We start from the raw sequence: 19223 nt of genomic DNA on the forward strand, positions 1-19223 counted from the left end.
TCAGGAAAACAGAAGGCGCACACACAGACACACACACACACACACACACACACAATTTCAGTACCTTACAGGGCTCTTGTCTTAATGTTACTATTCTAACATCCAACTCCCTTCGCAGCTGGTAATTATAGGTCCCTTTTAGAGTCCCCACCCAACCATCCATTTTTAATATCCTAAGGGTGCTCACCTGAAATCTCCCTTATTCTGACGAAGATCTTTCCAAAGGTCATGCAGAGCCCTATTCCCAGGCCACTTTGCCATAATCGATCCAGCGCTGGGTGGCAAAATTGATGGCTTCCGCGCAGTTGAAGCCAGAGTGGTAGCCATAGGGAAACGTCACTATGAAATCTCCAGCCTCCTGAGTGACCCGATCGAAGGGGACGCCGTTGTCCTTGAAGACCTTGGGAGAGAAGAGAGCCACATTGTGCCGCAGGAAGGCCTCACAGCCCCACGAGCAGCCTGGGAAAAGCTCCCTGGCCAGGCGTTCCAGGCGCCAGCCGTGCTCCGGGGGCACCGCGTACCAAGTCTTGGGCTCCCCGAAGTGCAGGTAGTTAATGCTGTAAAGGTCCATGTCCTCCGTGTGCCAGGCGAAGGCGGTCTTCCACAGGCCGAAGTACACGCAGGGGGTGTTGACGCCTTCGATGACCACTCCGCACTCCTGTTCCAGCAGGTCCTGAATGGTTCCCAGGTGTCCAAGGTTCCACTGCTTCGTGTTTTCATCAAATAAGGAACCACTGACGTTCCCACCGTATACTGGTGAATCACAGGGGCGTGTTTTCCAGTATTTTCGCTCCAGATCCTCAAAATCAGAGTAGAATGGAGTCTGGTGTCATTCACTGTTTGTTAAGCGGCGATACTCGCTCACGGTCATGGCTTTCTTCTTTTTGTGGTGCTGAGTAAACACACCTGCCTGCCCAGTGGTCACCTGCTGGAGGGGAGCGGCTATTAAGATGTCATCGGTATCATCGTACATCTGTCTGGCTTTCCATCCTTTCGGTGGAATTACCTTGGCTAGGCCAGCTCGGTGTGCACCTTGCCACTCCATGTAAACAATATATTTGCTGAAATCTTCAAATTCTTCCATGGTTGGGTGGACGATCGTAATCTGACAACTTGGGTTCTGGCTCCCAAAGTGCTTAGAGTGCATGGCCGCAACAGAATAAGCAACGGACTGCCAGCTTCTTAGGTATGCTTTGGATACCTGAGAATGCTGGGGAGTAACCTCTTCCCTATACTTCCTTTATTTTTAAAGAAGTTTTGTTACAGCTGAGAGGCAGGAACTGAGACTTGAACTTTTAAACAAACGAGGTGGTATCTTCTCCAGGCTTGTCAATCCACCAGAAGGACTCCACTCTTGTCAGCATTGTGGAGCCAAAGGAAATCCACTATTTCCCAGAGAAGACGGCTCTCTGAGCCAAGTCCTGACTCAGCCTGCAGCTCTGTGAGTTTCCTCTGTTGGGGGTATAAGTGCCTGAGACCTCTCCAGATTCCCAGGCTTGAGTGCATGGGTGGCTTCTCACCTCACTGTAGCAGAAAGTCTCTTCATGGAAATTTCCAAGCCAAACCTAAAGAAAGTACAAAATATTGAATATAAGTGGATGACAAAACAAACTGATTTAACATCAAGTAAAAGAAAACCGTATAGCAATCTTAATTTCAAAGTTTGAATTTAAGGGCAAAAAGTACACTCTTTTGGTAGGCATGTAAACTGGTGCAGCTATGGTGCATACTATGGAAAACAGTATGGAGGTTCCTCAAACATTGTAACTAGAACCACCATATGATGCTGCAGTCTCACTTCTGGGTATATAGCTAAAGGAAATAAAAACAGAATATCAAGGAGCTACCTGCCCTCCCACATTCACAATGCATAAGATATGGAAACAACCAACATGTCCAGCGATGGCTGAATGGATACAGAAGATGTGGTACACAGATACAATGGAATACTACTCAGCCATAAAAAGAATGAAATTTCGTCATTTGCAACAATATGGATGGTGTTGGAGGCTATTATGTCCAGTAAAATAAGACAGAGAAAGACAAATATGGCATGGTATCACTTATATGTGGAATGTTTAAAAAAAAAAAAAAGAGTAAAACTTACAGAACCAGAGTAGAAAAGTGGTTGCAGGGGAGGGCAGGGAAGGGAGGGTAAAAGGGTACACAGTGAATAAAGTCTCAGGAGCCAATGTTAACCATGGTGATTATAGTTGATAACAATGTAATGTATAGTTGAAATTTTCCAGAAGAGTAGGATTTAAATGTTCTTACCAAAAAAAGTAAACATATGAAGGAAATGTGTTAATTAACTAGATGGGGGGAATCCTTTCACAATGTATAGCAAATCACCACAAAGGTGACTGAATATTTTACAATTTTAAAAGTCAATTATACAGCAATCAAGCTGAAATTTAAAAATAAAGGATTAGGACAAATCATAAGACAGAAAAAGTGGAATTAAAACTTAACTGAACAGTAAGGACATTAAGCAAGCTAGAAAGGAAAGGAGTTAAGCACTCAACTCAAGAAATTGGGTGGCTTAACCCAAAAGATAAATTAGGGAAAGGAAAACAATGAAATAAGCTGAAACAATTACAAAAGAAAACATAACACCCAATAGAAATGATGACTGAAACCAAAATGCAATATGTAGACCATGAAAAGTGTAAAACCATAAGCAGAAGAGAGAAGTACAAGCATATTACGTTATAATAAAACAGGGGATGCAGATAAATATCTACCATTATAGAAAGAGTACCTATGTAAACAAAAGCAGGAAAAAAGTACAGAACACAAATATACACATCCTTAACAAGCATTATCCTTAATGTGTAAATACCTGAAACATTCTCATTAAAATCTAATCATTAATTTGCATTGACAGACAAATTATTAGAAATATAGGGTTCACACAGAATGGGAGAAAATATTTGCAAATGAAGCAATTGACAAAGGATTAATCTCCAAAATTTACAAGCAGCTCATGCAGCTCAACATTATAAAAACAAACAACCCACTCCAAAAATGGGCAGAAGACCTAAACAGACATTTCTCCAAAGAAGATATACAGATTGCCAGCAGACACATGAAAGAATGCTCAACATCATTTATCATTAGAGAAATGCAAATCATATCTCAGCTACACTGAGATATCACCTCACGCCGGTCAGAATGGCCATCATCAAAAAATCTACAAACAGTAAATGCTGGAGAGGGTGTGGAGAAAAGGGAACCCTCTTGCACTGTTGGTGAGAATGTAAATTGATACAGCCACTAAGGAAAACAGTATGGACATTCCTTAAAAAACTACAAATAGAACTATCATACAACCCAGCAATCCCACTACTGGGCATATACCCTGAGAAAACCATAATTCAAAGAGTCATGTACCAAAATATTCATTGCATCTCTATTTACAATAGCCAGGACATGGAAGCAACCGAAGTGTCCATCAACAGGATGAATGGATAAAGCAGATGTGGCACATATATACAATGGAATATTACTCAGCCATAGAAAGGAACAAAACTGAGTTATTTGTAGTGAGGTGCATGGACCTAGAGCCTGTCATATAGAGTGAAGTAAGTCAGAAAGGGAAATACAAATACCGTATGCTAGCACATATATATGGAATCTAAAAAAAAAAAATTGTCTTGAAGAACCTAGGGGCAAGATGGGAATAAAGATGCAGACCTACTAGAGAATGGACTTGAAGATATGGGAGGGGGAAGGGTAACCTGGGACAAAGTGAGAGAGTGGCATGGACATACATATGCTACCAAAAATAAAATAGCTAGCTAGTGGGCAGCAGCCACATAGCACAGGGAGATCAGCTCAGTGCTTTGTGACCACCTAGAGGGGCAGGATAGGGAGGGTGGGAGGGAGGCAGTTGCAAGAGGGAATAGATATGGGCACACATGTATAACTGATTCACTTTGTTATAAAGCAGAAACTAACACAGCATTCTAAAGCAATTATACTCCAAGAAAGATGTTAAAAAAAAAAAGAAATATAGGGTTCAATCAAGTTTCTGGACACTGATTAGCAAACGAAATCTATAGATCCCATATACCAGTTAACAATCAATTAATATCGAATGTATTTATAAGGTAAAAGAAGGGCAACTTTAGTCATGAAAAAGAAAACCTCCTGGGGAAGATTACAGTGATGCACTTTACACACCTAGACACACAGCACTGAGACACAGAACACAGAGACTGAGAATTATAAGGTAAAACTGACATATCTGCAATCATGGTGTGAGGTTCTTTCTTCAAACACCATTCTTCCAGAAACTGATACATGAGGAGAGAAGAAAATTAATAATGTTATAACAGTATAAACAATAAAGTTAACAACTTTGATTATATTTCCTGCAGCAACCACATAGCAAAATGCTTTTCAACACATATAAAACATTTACAAAAATTTACCGCTGCTAAGACCACATAATAAATCTCAATAAAAATTCCACTGAATCTACGTATCGAGTACCCTCTTGATCAATCTTTTATTTCAATCATGAAATAAAATTGAAAGTCAATAATGAAAAAAGGGAACACCACCATATTTATTTAAAAATGAATATCCACATAACATCTACAACAATATCCATATAATAGCTAAAAATCTATTGATTTTTATGTTGTCTGCAAGTAGTTAGTAAAAACTAAACCAAAATACCTCAGAATTATTTGAAAGAAAAAAAAGATAAAAATGATAAAACAATTCAAAAAACAAAAGGGAAAACAACCATATACAAAAATATAAATGACTAATAAAATAGAAGTCTGTTACTTAAAAGATAAAATAAAGAAAGAACTGGTTAATAAATTATATATTACTCCTGGCTACAGGAAGACAGTACTCCCTGCGTGTGAGAAGCTGGTGCAGAGTGGCAAGTGGTGATGGGACTCAGGTAGGGGTAGTCATTTTATAGAGGTGGACCCTGCCAAACACCATTTTAACCAGGTCAACATCAAGAGTCATAAACTGGGAATTCCCTGGCAGTCCAGTGGTTAGCACTCCATGCTTTCACTGCCAAGGGCCCAGGTTTGATCCCTGGCCGGGGAACTAAGATCCCACGAACTGCGAGGCGTGGCCAAAAAAAAAAAAAAAAAAAACGCCATAAATTACTTTGATAGTATATGTCCTTGATATGATGTGATTAAAATGTGACAAAATTCCCTCCGTAATCTTCCTCCAAAAAAACAGAGAAACCCAAGATAATCATAAGAAAAGCATCAAATTCCAATAGAGGGGCATCCCACAATATACCTGACCAGTATTCCCCCAGACTGTCAGGTTTCTATACAAACTTTTGGTCAAAAACAAGGAAAGTCTGAGAATCTGTTACAGCCAAGAGAAACCTAAGGAGACATGAAATCTAAATGTAATTTGATATTTTAGATGAGATCTTGGAACAGAAAAAGGACGTTGGGTAAAAGGTGAGGAAATCTGAAACCATGGTAGCCTTTAGTAGACAATAACATATTGACATTGGTTCATTAATTGTCATCAATATACCATGGGAAAAAAAAAATATATATATACCATGGGAATTAAGATGTTACTAATGGGGGACATGGGAGTGGGGTCGGGTCAATACTCCCTGATCCACGTGCTCAATGCTTTGTAAATCTAAAACTGCCCAAAAATTTAGGTATTACTAAATATAATATTGTAAACAATAAACAAACAGGAGAAGGCATAAACAATATTAGAATGAAAATCATTTGATAAACAATAAACAATATTAGAATGAAAATAATTTGAAACATAATCTGAGTTTTGGAAACAGTCTACCATACAGCACATTATAAAGCAAATGATTCTGTGAACCACTATGTGACATAATCTTTTAGAGCACTTTTAAAAATATTTTAGATTATGAAATATAAGGTGTTCACAGAAATCTATAAAGCATATATGTACACTTCAACAAATAACTATAGAGTGAGCAGAAGTGGAGCCACTACCCAGGTCAAGAAATGCAACATTGCCAGGCACCTGGCTGCCTGACTTGTGCTCTTTTGCCCAGATTACAGCCCCTTCTGCCTCCTGGACTGACCTTATCCTAACTATTCACATAGTAATTTTGGTAAACATTATAAAATTAAAACTCTGTCCATTTTTGAAAACATTATATAACCTTGAAGAAACACAATTGTATTTATGTTCTTTAGTGTATTTTTGGTGTAGTTTTTCATCACTTACGCCCTTGCATGCAGCTGGACTTTTCTGTTTCAGTGCTGTAATATATTCAACCATATAATCGTGTTGGGCCGGGGCCTGTGAGAAGGGGGTCTGTCGCGCTTCTCGGGCGTGCTCCCTCTTTCGGGAGCCTGATGGATAGCCTGGGGGCGGCAGAGGTTGTGTCCCCGGCTGTGGCCGCGAACGCTCCTGTGGGCCGTGTTCTTACCCATACCGCAGACCCCCCGCCCACCCCCTGCCCAGTCGTGGACTTGGCGGCTCGTGGAGCGCCTCCGTGGGCCCAAAGGGGAGAGTCGTCGGTGAGTCACTCACTTCTCTAGCTGTCCGAGAGGGAGCCTTGGGGTACCGGACCCCCAGCCGCTGCCCCTCTCAAGCGTGCAGTGGTCACGGTGGCGACTGCCAGACCACGTGGGCAGAGCCCCTCGCCTTCGCGGGAGGGCTTGCGCCGGCCCTGCGGTGGGGCCGAGCGCCGCTCTTTGCCTACCGCGGGATGCCCCCAGCCCCGCTCTGAGTCGGGGGAGGGTCCCGCCAGGCCTGCGTCCGGCGCGGGGCCGCGGGTATTCGTGTGCGTGCGCGTGCGGTGATCCCGGTGGCGGGCCCAAGGGGGCGTGGACGCCCGGATGTCCCGCCTCCCCAGTCCCGCAGCCGCGAGGAGCCCGTCGCGTCTACCCTCTCCGCGAGTCGCAGCCGGTGGCGGTGTGCGGGTACTGTGCGGGTCGCCTCGCTCGGGAGCGTTTCCCTGGGGCGCGAGCCTCGGGGGTCGGACTTAGATGAAGGCGGATCTGGCGAGGACGAAGAGGTTGAGTTTGGGTGGACGGGTCCCTCCGTGCCACGCGGTGGACCGTCGCACGCGGGCCCTGGCGGCGGGGCCGGGTCGTGGGAGGCCCCAGGGTGGCTGGGGCCGCCCGGCGTCTCAGCCGTCGTGGGACCGCACTCGTGTGTGTGGCGGTGGGGCCCCGCGCTTGTTTTCCTGGTGGCCCGGTCGTGTCTCAGCCCTTCCTCTCCCTGGGCAGCGCCCCGCGCCCCTGCCCCGCAGCCCTCGCCGTGTGTGCGTGCCGCCACCTCTCGCCGGCCCTCACCCGCCCCCACCCCTCCGCGCCCCCTTCCCTGTCTGGGACCGAGCCGGCCTCGCCCACGTGAGGGTGTCGCCCCCCGGCCGCCTCGGCTGGCGGCGTCCCCGGGTGGAGTGCTCACGGTTCCCGAGGCGGGGGAGTCGGGCCCGGCGGAGGTGTGAGTGGGGCCCGTGGGGCGGCCGGTGTGCGCGCGGGAGAGTGTTGTCGCTGGCCGGCCGCGGCTCGTGGGTGTTGGCGGTGGTGGTCCTGAGTCCCGCGAGGGGGGCCCCTGGAGGGGGGGCCCGAGGAGAACAGTTTGCGTCCTGGGTGCCGCGGGACAGCCCCTGCGCTGGAGGCCTCTGGCGGTGAGACCCCGTGTGGAGCCCTGGCGGCCGAATCGCGTCCTGGCCCTTAGGATGGCCCCCGGGCCCCCTTGCGTCGGCGCAAAAAAAAAAAAAAAACTAATATATGATGACTATCTAATGCCAGACACTGTGCAATGCATTCTGCATAGAAGAATTTATGCCTTATCTTCATAGTGACCCTATAAGGGAAATCCTATGAATCCTGTTTCTCATATGAGGAAACCGCATCAAGGAGATATTAAGAAACTTGCTCAAGGTGACAGAGCTAGTAAGTAGGGAAGTATTCAAGCAAGAATCTCCAAGATGATTCCTTAAAAGAAGAACAAAGAGGGGTGACTTCTCCTCCACCGAACTGTGATATTTGAGCCGCAATGGACAAATATATCTACGTACAGAATAGAGAGACCAGACATAGACACATGGATATGTGGGAGTCTGCCTATGATGGAGGTAGTGTACCAAAGCAATGGGCAAGGATGGGCTATTCAATATGTGGTAGTGGCATTGGCACTATTGTGGGGGGTAGAATTGGAGCTTGACCGCATGCCACTTACATAAATAAATTTGAGGTGCATTAAAGATGGATACAACATAGAATTTTAAGAGAAAATATTGCAGAATGTCTTTATGAACTCAGGGTGGAACAATGTCTTAGAGAACCAAAAGCACCATGATGGGAATGTCGGATATATTTAAATGATTCCAAACTAATGACTCTAATGGTTAATTTCACATGTAGACTGGGCTAAGAGATGCCCAGATAGCTGGTAAAGCATTACTTCTGTGTGTTGTGCATGGCTGTTCCGGGAAGAGATTAGCACTTGCATCAGTAGACAGAGTAAAGATCACCTTCACCACTGCAGCTGGGATCACCCAAACCACTGAGAGCCCAAATGCAACAAAAGAGCAGCGGAAGGGTGAATTTACTCTCTGCTTGAGCAGACGCATCCGTCTTCTCTTGCTTTGGGACATCTGACATGGGCACTCCTGGTTCCCAGGCTTTCAAACCCAGACCCAACCATATTCCCCATTCTCCATCTTGCAGACGGCCCATCTGACATATCGTGGGATTCCTCAGCCTCCATAACCAAATGAATGAGTTCCCCTACTAAGATCTATACATACATCTCCTATGGGTTCTATTACTCTGAAGAACCCTGACTAATACAATGACATCAAAAATTCAAAGAAATTACAGTCTAGGAGAAGTTTGTCATCATACATGAAATAGACAATGAATTAGTATTCTGAATATCACATAACTTCTACATAACAAGAACAAAAAATAGTCAAACCAAAAAAAGTAGGCAGAGCTTTAGAATAGGGAACTCAGAAAAGAGGAAATCCAAATGGCCAATAACTACAAGAAGATGTGCAGGATCCTTAGCAATCAGAGAAGCTATTCTCTGCCCATTTTGATTAGGTCTGACAATATAAAAAAGTGGGTCAAGATATGGAGAAACCAGAACTCTCCCACGCTGCCAATAGAGGTGGAAACTGGAAGGCAAGCTGGCTTTTCCTAAAAAGTTAAAAGTGAACATAAATACAACCCAGAAATCCTATATACAAAGCTGTTCTCTAAAGCATTGTTTGAAATAACAAAGATTTGGAAATGACCCTATTGTCCTTCGTCAGCAGAGTGAATAAAATAAAATAAATTACACAGATCTAGTTGACTTCGTTGAACTGACTAGGAACTATAGATAGGACAGTATTTAGATCTTGTTAACTGAGGCACTGCCCACTCATTATTACATTCATCCCTCCAAAATCCCTGCACTTAAATTCTCCCAACTCCATGGTTCCCAAACTTCCAGACACACAAGTGGACTCACGGGGTAGCTTAAATTTTCAGGGGAAATACAGCAGTGCTTAATGTTTCTTGGAAATTGGACAAAGTAGTAGTTTAAAGTAGTTCACAGTTTCAATATTAGATCATGCTACATTCCTTTAGATGTCATCAAACTTTGCAAAACTGGGTTTCCCACAGGTTTTGTGATAAAAAAGCAAGTACTGTGTGAAAATCAGTGTGGATTGATCTTCCCCAAAATCCAGAAGTTGTGCAGTGTCCACCAGGAGCACACATACATTCCATTAGTAAGAAATTGTGATTATTTAAGGATGAAATAAATTATTTTTCTTTCAATTTATGTGTTTTCTTTTTTCAAATAGCTCCTAAGTTGTTAGGACATAATTATGAAGTTGATTTGGACCTAGCTACTTAAAAAACAGGACTGTTGGACATTTCTTTTGGATTAGAGGCACTGCAAAAAAAAATTACCAAAACCCAGGGGACCAGAAACAAGAGAGTTTTAGAACCTCTTTGTAGAGGTAAAAAAATGGGCTCAGAGAAGTTAACTAACCTGTCCAAGGTGATAAAACTGGGATTTGAATCAATATGTATTGATATGTATCTGATTCCAAAGTCTGTGTTCTTTCTACCACCCTATATTGCCTCCTGCCTGTCAGACAACAAACCATCTCTATCAGTACAAACAGAGGGTCAGACTTGGTCACTGCCCCATCAAGGGATTTGGAAATGTAGTCAAGTCTTCTGTGGGGGCTACAGTAACCCTTCCAGCATGATATTACCCACCCCAAATATCTATAATCCTCCAGTAACCTCCATTCTGCCTCCCCAACTGATGTTCTCTGTCTGGCTCATAACATACACCAAACTCAGGTCCCTAAGGACAAAGACCACCCCTTACACAAAATAACTCGGCTTATAATATATAGAGACATGATGTCAATTCAGGCCAGTCTGTGATGAAGGCTAGACATGGGATGTGGGAAATTCAGTAATGAAGAGGACCCCATGAAAGGAGAACTGGTGGGGTTTCCTAATAACCAAGGGGAATCTTTCTGACTGTACACTTTGGGAAATTCTCAGACTTAGAATGACTGGAATAAGACGTGATGTTAGAATTACTTCTAAAGGATGTAGTGAACATTACAGAAGTCTTTCCTTCACCATAAATGAATTCAGCTTCTTCAAAACAAAAAAGTAGGCAAAAGAAAATCCTGATAGCAAAATTATTGAATTTGTTACCTAATGTCACACACAAAGAACAGTGGCTACATGTCTAATTTAATCATGATTTACATCAAGAGAAAAAAAGGCCAAAAATAATAATCAAATGCAAATGATAAAAAAAACACCAGCTATTATACTGAAGGGAAGATGGGGACTTTTCACATGCATTACTATATCCCTCAAGGCCTTCTCCTCTGTAGGTGCTTAACGATTATGAGTGGGTTTGAATTGAACCAAATTATTGGACACCAAACTAAATACCGCAGTGAATTTGAAAATACTACCATGAGCTAAAACAAAACTCTCTAACCAAGACTTTTCTGTTTTTCTAAACCAACCACCATTAACAGATGAATTTTATGGTATGTAAATTAAACCCCAATAAAGCTGTTTTTTATAAAAACGCTATTAATATCTTCGAGACTCTCTTAAAAATTGCACAGATGATAGTTTAAAATTCTCTCTTTATCTTGTAAAAATTTACTTATTTTCCATTCACATTTCTTTTCATAGTTTTTAATTTCTCCAAGATACATAAGTGACACATGTATTCATAAGCATGCTTACAAAAAATTCAATAACACAGGAGAATTGAGAAGGCAGTTTGACTAAATAATTAGAAGCATAGGTTTCGGTGACAGACTGGATTTAAAACTTGGCTCTACCACTTACTAACATGTTACTTAAAACCTTTGTGCCTCACTTTGCTCATCTATAAAATGGAGATGATGATAATAATTTCATGAGTGCTTACCACGTGTCAAGGGCTTATCTAATAAGCTTTTTAAAATACATATATATTTATTTATTTATTTATTTACTTATTTGGCTGCACCAGGTCTTAGCTGCGGCATGCGGGATCTAGTTCCCCGACAAGGGATGGAACGCAGCTCCCTGCATTGGGAGCGCAGAGTCTTAACCACTGGACCACCGGGGAAGACCCTGTTCTAATGAGCTAACGTGTATACCTCAATTAACCCTCATGGCAACCCCATTACTTAGGTACCACTTTTATTTACATTTTGCAGATGAAAAAACTGAGGCACAGAGCATTTAAATAACTTGTTTAAAGCTCACAGTCACACAGCTAGTCTGTAAGGTGAGATATGAACTCTGAAATGTCTGTAGACTAGAAGAGCCTACACTCTTAACCACTGGTATCTTCCTCCTGGGGTAGAAATGAGTACATGAAGTGAAACAGGTAAAGCTTTAGGAGAGGGTCTGCCACATGCAATAAATGTTAGCTTTTATTACCTGTTATAAAGTGAAAATCTCCCTTTATCTGTATTCCACTGCTCTCCCCTCCTCAAAAGAAATCACTATTACACATATTTTATATTTAAATATATATTTATTTATGTAAATGGAATAATACTAAACATTTTGTTTAGCTATTTGCTTTTAACTTACCTATATGTCTCTGGATACTTGAAACATTTACATGAGAGTGCACAAGGATCATTTAATTTAGGATAAAGATGATGGTTTAATTCAGTGGAGAAGATGAATGTGAGAAATGACAAGATAAGAAAAAGGGCTTTAAGTTTCCAGGGCAACAAATTGTGGAGGAACTAATAGAAGATCTAGTGAGTAAAGTTTGTTAAATATATTCTTCTAGTGCTGTCTCCGAGCTCATAGGTGTCTAGAGTTGACCTGGGTGATTAACTTCTGTCCTTCCTGGTAGACAGGGGAGGGGGGATAACTTTATAAATTTATGCCCTTCTTTTAGGCAAATAGGGAAAGGGCAGAGAGCTTTTCTTATCTCTGTTTTTTCTCACTTGCCTTCAGCTCAAAACAAGCCTTATGCCAAAGTGGCATATTTTGGGGTGGCATATTCTGCTCCCCTTTCACTGTTGATGACAGGGAAAAAATTCATGCCTAGCTCACTGTAGACTGCTGGTGTACTCTAGCTTCCCAGGGGGTGACTCTGAAAGACAGGAATGAGGGATGATCATTCCAGTAAGCAGAACATTGAGCAGTACATTTGGTATTGATGCTGCTGATGATAAGCAGTCATCAACTCAGCCTGGAGGGGGAAGTGATCGTAAGTAAGAATATACATAAATTCCTGGGAAATCACAAGTCACTTGACTGGTTCATCAAGGGTCTGGAACAAACAAGATAGAAATATTATAAGACCAAGGACAAGGAGGTCTGGGAAAGTAACGCCTGAATGAACTTACACAAGTAAGCACAAAATGTGTGGATCTTTGTGTCTTATTCACATCAATGCCTGAAGGAGAACATCTACCTAGGAGGAAGCACTGAACACCTGTGTGGATGTAACCATGCATATAATGGAGGTCAGCCTGCCTCTCTCCTCAGTTACCCCATGAACATAATGGGCCTATGAACAACATGGCATAGTAATGGACATGGAAGGTATTCATGAGCCCAACTATAGTTCACCTAGCTGCTGCCACTGCTACTACAGACTTGACTTGTCAGTATTAAGGACTGAATCTGAGCCCTCAATATGGTACCATTCCTCAAGGGGGCCAACCGGTTACGTGAGACAATATATCTGATTAAATCAGATATTGCAGGTATGAGTTTGCCTTCATTACCCTCAGTGCATCAGCCAGCAACACCACGCTGTGCTAAATATTCCTCCTCCATATTCCTCAATATCTCAGCAAAACCTTATCACTAACCATACTGCATTCTAATTTTCTGTGTATATTTCAACCAAGCTGCCAATTTCTTGATGGCAGAGTCTAGGTGTTATTTTTCATGAGTTTCCTAGCCCTATTACAGGGCCAGACCATACACCACATGCTTTATAAATATTTGGTAAGTAAACGAATAAGTTAAAAAAACTCATGCAGACACCCAAATGAGGGGTACTAAGAGCTATAACTGGGGCAGTGGCAGTGGGTTTAGAGAATCCTCTGTCCTTTGTCCATTAGTGCATGCATGCCCCTGTCAGAGTCACCACAGCAAGATTAGATAGTCTAAATGTAAAATAGATAGTTAGTGGGAAGCAGCTGCATAGCACAGAGAGATCAGCTCGGTGCTTTGTGACCACCTAGAGGGGTGGGATAGGGAGGGTGGGAGGGAGATGCAAGAGACAGAGGATATGGGGATATATGTATACATATAGCTGATTCACTTTGTTATACAGCAGAAACCAACACAACATTGTAAAGCAATTATACTCCAATAAATATGTTAAAAAAAAAAAAAAAGACTAGGTAGCCTTTCAAAACCATACTAGGATCAGCGTAGAAGGAGAATCAGACCAGACAGTAATTTGGTTGGTGAAACTATTTTATTATTTATTCATTATTAATCACCATGATTATCAAAATGACACAAAAGCCTACTATTAAAAATCTGTCATGGGTCTGATACTATACACAGAAAATCCTAAAGATGCCACCAGGAAACTACTATAGCTAATCAATGAATTTGGTAAAGTAGCAGGATGCAAAACTAATACACAGAAATCTCTTGCATTCCTATACACTAACAATGAAAAATCAGAAAGACAAATTAAGGAAACACTCCCATTTACCACTGCAGCAAAAAGAATAAAATACCTAGGAATAAACCTACCTAAGGAGGCAAAAGACCTGTATGCAGAAAACTATGACACTGATGAAAGAAATCAAAGATGATACAAACAGATGGAAAGATATATCATGTTCTTGGATAGGAAGAATCAACACTGTGAAAATGACTATACTACCCAAAGCAATCTACAGATTCAATGCAATCCCTATTAATTTACCAATGGCATTTTTCACAGAACTAGAACAAAAAATTTCACAATTTGTATGGAAACACAAAAGACCCCAAATAGCTAAAGCAATCTTGAGAAAGAAAAATGGAGCTGGAGGAATCAGGCTCCCTGACTTCAGAATAAACTACAAAGCTACAGTAATCAAGACAGAATGGTACTGGCACAAAAACAGAAATAAGATCAATGGAACAGGATAGAAAGCCCAGAGATAAACCCATGCACATATGGTCCCCTTATCTTTGACAAAGGAGGCAAGAATATACAATGGAAAAAGACAGCCTCTTCAATAAGTGTTGCTGGGAAAACTGGACAGCTACATGTACAAGAATGAAATTAGAACACTCCCTAACACCATACACAAAAATAAACTCAAAATGGATTAAAGACCTAAATGTAAGGCCAGACACTATAAAACTCTTAGAGGAAAATATAGGCAGAACACTCTATGACAAATCACAGCAAGTTCCTTTTTGACCCACTTCCTAGAGTAATGGAAATAAAATAAAAAATAAAAAAATTGGACCCAATGAAACTTAAAAGCTTTTGCACAGCAAAAGAAACCATAAACAAGGGCCTTCCCTGGTGGCACAGTAGTTAGGAATCCGCCTGCCAATTCAGGGGACACAGGTTCGAGACCTGGGTCAGGAGGATCCCACGTGCCGTGGAGCAACTGAGCCCGTGAGCCACAGCTGCTGAGCCTGCGCTCTAGAGCCCATGAAACACAACTGCTGAAGCCCATGAGCCACGACTACTAAAGCCCATGTGCCTGGAGCCTGAGCTCCGCAACAAGGGAAGCCACCACAATCAGAAGCCTGAGCACCGCAACGGGGAGTGGCCCCCGCTCGCCGCGACTGGAGAGGGCCCGTGCGCAGCAGCGAAGACCCAACACAGCCAAAAATGAATAAATAAATTTATTAAAAAAAAAAAAAAAGAAACCATAAACAAGACAAAAAGACAACCCTCAGAATGCGAGAAAATATTTGCAAATGAAGCAACTGATAAAGGATTAATCTCCAAAATATAGAATCAGCTCATGCAGCTCAATATCAAAAAAAACAAACAACCCAATCCAAAAATCGGCAGAAGACCTAAACAGACATTTCTCCAAAGAAGATATACAGATTGCCAACAAACACATGAAAAGATGCTCAACATCACTAATCATTAGAGAAATGCAAATCAAAACCACAATGAGGTATCACCTCACACCGGTCATAATGGCCATCATCAAAAAATCTACAAACAATAAATGCTGGAGAGGGTGTGGAGAAAAGGGAACCCTCTTGCATTGTTGATGGGAATGTAAATTGATACAGCCACTATGGAGAACAGTATGGAGGGTCCTTAAAAAACTAAAAATAAAACTACCATATGACCCAGCAATCCCACTACTGCCCATATACCCTGAGAAAACCATAATTCAAAAAGTTACACATACCACAATGTTCATTGCAGCATTATTTACAATAGCCAAGATATGGAAGCAACCTAAGTGTGCATCAACAGATGAATGGATAAAGATGTGGCACATATATACAGTGGAATATTAGCCATAAAAAGGAACGAAACTGAGTTATTTGTAGTGAGGTGGTTGGACCTAGTATCTGTCATACAGAGTGAAGTAAGTCAGAAAGAGAAAAATACCGTATGCTAATACACATATATGGAATCTAAAACAATGGTACTGATAAACCTAGTGGCAAGGCAGGAATAAGGACGCAGACATAGAGAACGGACTTGAGGACACAGGGCCGGAAGGCGAAGCTGGGATGAAGTGAGAGCATGGCATCGACATATATACACTACCAAATGTAAAGTGGATAGCTAGAGGGAAGCTGCTGCCTAGCACAGGAAGATCAGCTGGATGCTTTGTGATGACCTAGAGGGGTGGGATAGGGAGGGTGTGAGGGAGGCTCAAGAGGGAGGGGATATGGGGATATATGTATACATATAGCTGATTCACTTTGTTGTACAGCAGAAACTAACACAACATTGTAAAGCAATTATACTCCAGTAAAGATATAAAAATAAAAAAACTGTCATATGTTTCTATAGCACTAGCACCTAGCAGAGTGCCTGGCATGAGACAAACACTCTATATATGTCTGTAGAATGAATGACTCAACGTCCAAATTAATGAATGAAAGGCAGCATGGAATATTGAAAGTACTATGGGCTTCACAGACAGGTGGACCTGGATTTTATTCCCAGCTCTACCATTTAATATCCATGTAACTTTGAAGCTAAAATATAAATAATAATACCTTCTGAATTACTTGGTTGAAAGCATCAGAAAACCATCCCAAACAATCACAATAAAAAACAAACAAACAAATACACGGGGAATTTCATTGGCTTGCATAATTGGGAAATTCAAGTAGTAGAAATCTCTTCAGCTGTTTGCACCCAAGGAATCAAATGATATGACTGAAAATCTGAAGACTAACCTCTGCTTAGTTTTATTCTCAGACAACTTTTCTCCACGTGGTAGCAAGATGGCTGCTAGATGCTCCAAGCTTCCATGGTTTATATAGCTCATGTTCCAAAAAAAGAACAACAACAAAAATGTTCCCTTTCTCAGCAGTTGTCTGCATCAAACCCAGAAAAGGTTCTCACTGGTACTTCTGGGATACCTGCCCATTCGACTAATCATTGTATCCAAACCTTGGAAAAGGGTGTGGAGGCCAGTGAAAGCACATGAAGAATTACTTAAGTTTGGGGAGAGACAGTTCAAAGGAAAAATTTCCAAGCAGACAGAGAGTAACATATTTGCACTATAATTATCTTTCAGCATTGATGTGATGATTAACAGCAAAATCCCATGTAAAGCACTTACTAAATAGTAATAAACACTCAACAAATAGCAGCTTTATTAATAACAAAGCTTTTAGGGGAATGGAGTTCAATGTAATTACAAGAATTACACACTCAATTTGAATTTTCTCCTTATTTGAATACAACAAAAACCCACTTATTTTTAAATGTTGAATTTTGTGTGTCATACTGCCCTAATTTAAAAAACAGAAAATTATTGGTATCATTGAAAACTAAGGAAGAGAACCTGGTGGTTAAAAATTCTGAATATTTAGAGTTAGGCCATTTGATATCATTATCAAATTGGCTCATATAGTCAGCTTTCCTCTCTTGCTTATTTGCTGATTTAAAGAAAGAAAAGAAAGGACTCCAAATGCAATTTGGTATACAGAATTGGACCCTGGAACAGAAAAGAACATTACTGCAAAAACTGATGAAATCTAAATAAAGTCTGTAAATTAGCTAAGTGATATTCCAATGTTAATTTCATTTTGATAAATGAATCATGGTTATATAAGATGTTAATATTAGAGGAAGCTGAGTAAAGGGTATTTAGGAACTCCTTGTTTCATCTTTGAAAACTTTCTACAAATCTAAAATTATTTTAAACTAAAAAGATTTTTTAAGGCAAATATGAAAAGAGAAAAGTACTTGGAGGACACTCAAAGTGGAGCATACAGCAAAAAAAGATAAGTTCCTGCTCTCAAGAACCTTGTAGTCCTATTGAGGCAGGAAATGACCTTGAAATAATTTATGAAACAATATTTCATCCCATGATACAGGCAGTGTTACACAGTGATGAAGACGACAGACTGCCTGTTTCTGCCACTTAATAGCTGCGTGATACTGGGTAAGTTACTTAAACTCTACACCTCAGTTTCTTCATCAATAAAAGGGGATGATAATAATAGTACCTACCACAGAGTTGTTTTGAGGATTTAACAATATGTAAAACACTTAGAGCTGAGTACATGGTAAACTTTATAATAATGTTTGCTATTATGATTATATTATAAAGTACAAAAATCAACAGCACTTCCAAACTGGAAAGCCAGAAGTAAAACTGTCACTGTTTGCAGATAACATGATACTATACATAGAAAATCCTAAAGACATTGCTAAAAAACTACTAGAGCTCATCAGTGAATTCAGTAAATTGCAGGATACAAAATTAATATATAGAAATCTGTTGCATATCTATACACTAATAATGAACTATCAGAAAGAGAAATTAAGGAAATAATCCAATTTACAATTGCATTGAAAAGAATAAAATACCTAGGAATAAACCTACCTAAGGAGGCAAAAGACCTATACTCAGAAAACTGTAAGACACTGATGAAAGAAACTGAAGATGACAAAAACAGATGGAAAGATTTTCTTGTATTGGAAGACTTAATATTCTTAAAATGACCATACTACCCAAGGTAATCTACAGATTTAATGCAATTCCTATCAAAATACCCTTTACACTTTACATAGAGCTAGAACAAATAATCCTAAAACTTATATGGAACCACAAAAGACCCTGAATTCCAAAAGCTTTCTTGAGGAAAACAAACAAACAAAAACCAAAGCTGGAGATATCATGCTCCCTGACTTCAGATTATACTACAAAGTTACAGTATTCAAAATTTTGTACAGAATACAAAAGTGTACAGTATTCAATACAGTACTGGCACAAAAATAGACACATAGATCAATGGAGCAGAATAGAAGGCCCAGAAATAAACTCACATACTAATGGTCCATTAATCTGTGACAAAGGGGGTAATAATATACAATGGAGAAAAGAGAGTCTCTTCAATAAGTGGTGCTGGGGAAACTGGACAGCAACATGTAAAAGAATGAAATTAGAACATTCTCTAACACCATATACAAAAATAAACTCAAAATGGATTAAAGCCCTAAATGTAAGACCTGAATCCCTAAAACTGCTGGTTGAAAACATAGATGGAACACTCTTTGATATAAATTGTAGAAATATGTTCCTG

The 19223-nt window shown here is 40.8% G+C and overlaps 1 pseudogene; it reads right to left on the bottom strand.

The window, feature by feature from the left end:
- Positions 1 to 238: 238 nt before the first annotated feature.
- Positions 239 to 1147, bottom strand: LOC136126898 (lysine-specific demethylase 4D-like; annotated as a pseudogene).
- Positions 1148 to 19223: the final 18076 nt, after the last annotated feature.

This window comes from Phocoena phocoena, chromosome 8 (assembly GCF_963924675.1).
Source record: "Phocoena phocoena chromosome 8, mPhoPho1.1, whole genome shotgun sequence".
NCBI lineage: Eukaryota > Metazoa > Chordata > Mammalia > Artiodactyla > Phocoenidae > Phocoena > Phocoena phocoena.